Source organism: Mytilus trossulus, chromosome 4 (genome assembly GCF_036588685.1).
Source record: "Mytilus trossulus isolate FHL-02 chromosome 4, PNRI_Mtr1.1.1.hap1, whole genome shotgun sequence".
In the NCBI taxonomy this organism is placed as follows: Eukaryota; Metazoa; Mollusca; class Bivalvia; order Mytilida; family Mytilidae; genus Mytilus; species Mytilus trossulus.
This window is the reverse complement of record NC_086376.1, coordinates 10,714,614-10,721,810: the sequence shown is the minus strand read 5'-3', so window position 1 is coordinate 10,721,810 and position 7,197 is coordinate 10,714,614.

Below are 7,197 nucleotides of genomic sequence, written 5' to 3'. Positions count from 1 at the left end.
TTAGTTAGCTATACCATGTGATGGGTTTTCAGGTTCATCTCTCAACAACTTCCTGTGTACTGAACACTTATAGTATTTTATACATGATAGCCAAGTTGAAAAAATTTTGTCACATCTTTCAGGATTAATATAAGTCAGCTATATCGTTCATATATATATATAAGCTCACACTTTCACTCTTGTTAAATTTATATGATATGCAAGGTAGAGCATCAACTGTTTGGCAGATGTGTAAACAACACAATCACAAAAAGACATCATCGAAATCATGCAAACCATGTGAATTGGGTTATTGAATTCATTTCAAAATCCATGTGTTTCAACTTGTAAGGTACTTATGTAGGAAAGTAGGTGTGAGCTGTTATCTTTAGGCAAATTACTTCATTTCTTTTGTCAAGGACTCAATTATGTTTTGATTTGTGATCTGTGGTGTGTTGTTTGAAATATTTGTTGAATTTTGGTCTTGTCTTGTTAGATGAAGTTATACTATGATGCATTAATGTTTAAATATGCTGCTGCTTTTAAACTATATCTTATATCCAATGAACATTTACCATTGATATTAATTTGTAATTTTATTTTCATTTAAACCAGTGTGATGCCTTTTTATTTGAAATTTTTCGATTGTTCTTTGGTTTAATTTGTAACATTCAGGTATGATTTGGTGTGTTGCTGTTTGGATTTGTGTTTTAAGTCACGTCTTTCATCCAGTGACCATATGCAAATTATTCTAGTGGAACTGGCGTTAATCAAAGGTAAAGTCACCTTATTAAAGCTACTTACCTGACCAATAGTATACAATTTATTTACCAGCTAGAGATGCAATTCCTACCGACCAATTGAGATATTGTGTTGCATTAAGGTGACACAACTATTTTTGATGTTGTGATTGGTCATGTACTTTGGATAATTATTATTTGTTGGATACTGAATTTAGTGGATTCTGTGGGTAAAGGCTGGTTAAGGTTAATAATAAATTGTTATGTTTAACTAAGTAAGCATGTTTCAAGGTACATTGTAGTACCAAACAACTTGACATAACTAATTTAGATTGTTTAATTTTCCTTCAATTTTGACAAAATCTAGCTTTACTTTGATCCAATATGATTAAAAGGTTCCGCTGTTTCAGAGTTATCTCCCTGTAGCATTATTATTATATACCATCATAAAGGCTTTCTTGGCAAATCCGTGAATATCAATATCCACAGACATATCTATTAGTGGTTACTTTATCATATGGTACAAAAATCTTTCAAAAATTTCAATTCGTTTTGGGCCCAGATGACTTTTAACATTTATATATCATTGACAAAGTTCCTAATTATCTCCCTTTCCTGCCAAAAGGCCATTTTTTTGGCATTAAAACTGAAATAAAATTTTTAACTCATCAGTGACATATATTTATTATTATTATTTTCAAATAAGCTTTACTTAAACTAAACTTTTGTAAAATTTAAGCGGTTTCTGTAATTTAACAGGAGAAAAGTTCCTTTACAAAAATGTATGCTTCTTTTGAAGTCAGATTGTGAGAGTAAATGAATGTTGACCCCATTTTTAGCTCACCGGGCCCGAAGGGCCAAGTGAGCTTTTCTCATCACTTGGCGTCCGGCGTTAACTTTTACAAAAATCTTCTTCTCTGAAACTACTTGGCCAAATTAAACCAAACTTGGCAACAATCATCATTGATGTATCTAGTTTAAAGTTTGTGTTTTTTTACCCGGCCAACCATCCAAGATGGCTGCCATGGCTAAAAATAGAACATAGGGGTAAAATGCAGTTTTTGGCTTATAACTCAAAAACCAAAGCATTTAGAGCAAATCTGACATGGGGTAAAATTGTTTATCTGGTCAAGATCGATCTGCCCTGAAATTTTCAGATGAATCAGACAACCCATTGTTGGGTTGCTGCCCCTACATTGGTAATTTTAAGGAAATTTTACTGTTTTTGGTTATTATCTTGAATATTATTATAGATGGAGATAAACTGTAAACAGCAATAATTTTCAGCAAAGTAAGATTTACAAATAAGTCAGCATGACCAAAATGGTCAGTTGACCCCTTTAGGAGTTATTGCCCCTTATAGTCAATTTTTAACCATTTTTCGTAAATATCCATCATCTTTTACAAAAATTTTCTTCTCTGAAACTACTTGGCCACAATTATCATTGATGTATCTAGTTTAAAGTTTGTGTTTTTTTACCCGGTCAACCATCCAAGATGGCCGCCATGACTAAAAATATAACATAGGGGTAAAATGCAGTTTTTGGCTTATAACTCAAAAACCAAAGCATTTAGAGCAAATCTGACTGAGGTAAAATTGTTTATCAGGTCAAGATCTATCTGCCCTGAAATTTTCAGATGAATCAGACAACCCATTGTTGGGTTGCTGCCCCTAAATTGGTAATTTTAAGGAAATTTTACTGTTTTTGGTTATTATCTTGAATATTATTATAGATGGAGATAAACTGTAAACAGCAATAATGTTCAGCAAAGTAAGATTTACAAATAAGTCAACATGACCAAAATGGTCAGTTGACCCCTTTAAGAGTTATTGCCCCTTATAGTCAATTTTTAACCATTTTTCGTAAATATCCATCATCTTTTAGAAAAATCTTCTTCTCTGAAACTACTTGGCCAATTAAACCAATCTTGGCCACAATCATCATTGATGTATCTAGTTTAAAGTTTGTGTTTTTTTACCCGGTCAACCATCCAAAATGGCTGCCATGGCTAAAAATAGAACATAGGGGTAAAATGCAGTTTTTGGCTTATAACTCAGTTGACCCCTTTAGGAGTTATTGCCCTTTATAGTCAATTTTTAACTATTTTTTGTCCTTTGTTTAATTCACATATACCTAGGTGAGCGACACAGGCTCTTTAGAGCCTCTAGTTTATTTTATTTTTCTATTAAGTATAAGATAAACTTCATTTATAGAAAAATATAGCGAAATCCTATATTAAGAAAAACAAGAGTGCACACGCTGAAATGTCTCGACTTCTTTACTAATCATTGATATTATGTTGATAGACTAAATATAAAGCTTTATTACAACTGTCACATAAAATCAACATTAACCAAGAAAACGAAACATTAATCAATAAACCATGAAAATGAGGTCAAGGTCAGATGAAACATGCCTGGCAGACATGTACAGCTAACAATTTTTCAATACAACAAATATAGTTGACTTATTGCTTATAATTAAGAAAAACAGACCAAAACACAAACACCTAACACTTAGCAATGGACCGTGATAATGAGGTCAAGGTCAAATTAAATCTGTGTAACAGACATATAGATCATAAAATATTTCCATACACCAAATATAGTTGACCTAATCCATAAAGTATTAAAAAAATAGACCAAAACTCAAAAACTTAACTTTGACCACTGAACCATGAAAATGAGGTCAAGATCAGATGACACCTGTCAGCTAGACATGTACACCTTACAATCATTCCATACACCAAATATAGTAGACCTATTGTATACAGTATAAGAAAAACAGACCAAAACACAAAAACTAAACTATAACAACTGAACCATGAAATTGAGGTCAAGGTCAGATGACACCTGCCAGTTTGACATGTACACCTTACAGTCCTTCCATACACCGAATATACTAGACCTATTGCATATAGTATCTGAGATATGAACTTGACCACCAAAACTTGACCTTGTTCACTGATCCATGAAATGAGGTTGAGGTCAAGTGAAAACTGTCTGACGGGAATGAAAACCTTGCAAGCTACGCACATACCAAATATAGTTATCCAATAACTTATAATAAGAGAGAATTTAACATTACAAAAAATATTAACTTTTTTTCAAGTAGTCACTGAACCATTAAAATGAGGTCAAGGACATTGGACATGTGACTGAGGGAAAGTTTGTAACATGAGGCATCTATATACAAAGTATGAAGCATCCAGGTATTCTACCTTCTAAAATAAAAAGCTTTTAAGAAGTTAGATAATGCCGCTACCGCTGGAACACCATCCCTATGTCGAGCTTTTTGCAACAAAAGTTGCAGGCTCGACAAAAAATGATTTAGACCTGTGAGCCCCCTTAATTTACTAGGAAGTATGATTTCTGAATACATCAATTAAACTGACTTGTTACAAGATAATTGGTTTATAGTGTAATAAAATAAATGAGAATGTATATCAAGAAGTAAATCAAGGACCAGTAATTAGCATAAAGAATTGATAATTGAGCATCATTTTATTTCTTGATTAATAAAAATTACAATAGACTAGAGAATATCAACCCACTAAAAAGGAATTCAATGAACACATTGTTTTTAAACAAAGTTATATATAAACAATAATCATTATAGGTGAAGAAATATATTTTATACCCATGTATATTCACTGACAAGGAAAATGTGTATAATGTCATTATTTAAAGGCATTGTTGAAATACATATTGGATATTTGTAGTTCTAAAAATTGAATCAATTTTGAAATACTTTTGTTTTTAGGGCCAATTTGAATCTAAAACTGATCTCCACCAAAACATACTGGAAGGTTATAATGCTTTTCCACATTATAAAAAAATGTGTATTAGTATGATCTTAAGATTGTGTATGAAATTAAAAGTCAAATTAAAATAAAAGAATTAAATTCTAATTCTTTCCACCTGCAACTAAAGTATACATAAAACTTTTTCAGCTAGGAAATCTCTAACATCATGTCATCAAGAACCATATCAAAATCATCACATAACAATATAAATATAAAATTAATTTCAAATTGAAATAAAACAACTACTGGTATATGGTCAGTGACCATACTATTGGCAATATTTGGCCTTCTTTTATCACGGTGAGAGAACAAATTTCTTACACCTAAAATTTTCAAAATAATGTTTAAAAACAACCAACAAATTGCATTGCATGTTATTTTGGCACTCATTGAAAAAGTTTACTATAAAAAAATATCCATAATATTCATATCTATATTTAGAAAACAAAAAATGATGAATAAAAATGATACCTTATTGGCCTAAAAAATAAATAATAAATTCAAGGGAAAAAGAGTTTCAGGAAAAAGTTCACAAAAATTGCCATCAAACCTCTTTATAATATCAGAGAATTATTTGGTAGAAATTTCTTTAAATGTCTATTCCTGATTCTCAGCAAAAAAACAGGACAAAGAACTACTGTTCTTTAACTTATATCATACATCTAATTTTATAAAATTAAAAATACACATGTTATAATTTGTTAAAAACTGGGTCATTACATATTTGATGTGTACTAAAGCAGGTGGACTTCTTTTGAAAATATTTTCATCACAGGATTTGTCCTTGCTAAAGGGAAAAAATACCACAGGATTTGTCCCTGCTAAAGGGAAAAAGAACCCTAATGGCAGGATTACTTAGTGTTGCATTAAACATTGCATGAAACTCATGTACCTGAGGTTAATATAGATCTAAGGAAAACTGGTTATTTATACATCTTCAGGGTTTGTTTTAGTATCTGAAGGGGGTGTATATTTATTACTGAGAAAGCCAATTAAAACATGTTTGGAGTGTAAAGAAGGACTTATAAGATTAGTTTGTTTTTTGGACAACTAAAAATAATTGAATAACTGACCAAATTATTTGATTATTGCTGCATCCAGGCTTCCAATATGTTTTTTTAGGTTTCAAAATAGATTGCTGGAAATCTATTAAATGAAGTACATGTTACATATGACATTAGATAAATCAGAATGTCAAAGATAAGGAATGTTTTTGGTTTAGAAATTGAAAATTAGACTGTCCTTGAAATTAGAATTTGCAAACAAACATCTTTCCATAATGGACTGTTATGTGAGATATATTGTTTTTTAAATGTAAGGTTATTAATTATGAACATTTGTTGTGTTCTAAACAAAATAACAAAAGGTGGAAAAAATACCAAATAATATATTCCCTATGACTATGAGCTGAAAAATATGTACCAATAAAACCCTTACAAAATATTAGGTAAAAAAACTCTTTTATAAATGAAATGAATAGTAAATTAAATACCCGTATTCAGAAATGAAAAAAACAAATCTGCAATGTTTTAGTTATGTTTTGACTCTTTAAAAACAATAGATATCTTGTGGAAAAGACTTGTGTTAGTGCGACATTTAAATATATATTACAAATAGAAACTTTTGAAATTTTCATATCAGTGCAACAGAAAAATCTGTCATGATGACATAGTTCATGTTTTTACTAGGAATATGATACAATATTTCACCTGTGATTAAAATAAATATCATTTTGGCTTTTAACATGGGCCATTTAATGGATATTCAACCTTATAAATGGTCCATAATAACCCTCTGGGCACCAATTTCCTGAATGGATCTATTGAATATGTGATCAAAATAATTTTTATGCTATTTTAAAGCTGCTAAAAACGGATTCTCCTGAATTACAGAAATCAATGGTATTATTTGTTTTTGGATTTTAAATACAAAATCTTTTAAGCATAGCAACTTCATAAAATCACTAGAAATCAAAGGAAAAATGTCTCAACAAATAAACCAATTAAAACAAACTATCTAAAACAAGCTATATAGAGTGCTCCCCCAAATTCCATTACTTCTTGTGCTTTAACTAGTATGCTAATAAACGTCACAACCACCAAGAATGTGTATATATACATTTAACAGTGCATAAATGCAAAAATAAATATATCTAGCTATGTTTACATTAGTTACAAAAAGATACACACATCTTTTTTAAATAAAGAATTTCACAACAGAAAATTTGAACATTTGAAATTAAAAATGACTGCACAAAAAGTACAGCAAAAAAATCTATGAAATTTGAATAACAATAATATCTGTATCAATCAAAGAAATTAAACAAATATTTTTATTTCAATTTTCTTTTGCAATTGAACTTCATTAAATCAAAACTGACAAGAATGTTATATGCAATATAAAATATAAACAAAAAAATACAACTAAATAAAGACATGTGTTGTGTCTGATTTGTAGCACATATATATATCACTTATTAAACAATTATAAAACTTGACTGGTCAAGACATACTGAATGATGACTGAGGTTAGCACAAGCACCAACATAAAATGTTAAAATGCTAACATAAAAGAATTTCAAATTTCAATAGTTCACTATCATTAAATATCCTTTTAAAACCATCACACATAAAATCTATGGTTTGATTTTTTTAACAGCAATTATTTCTTG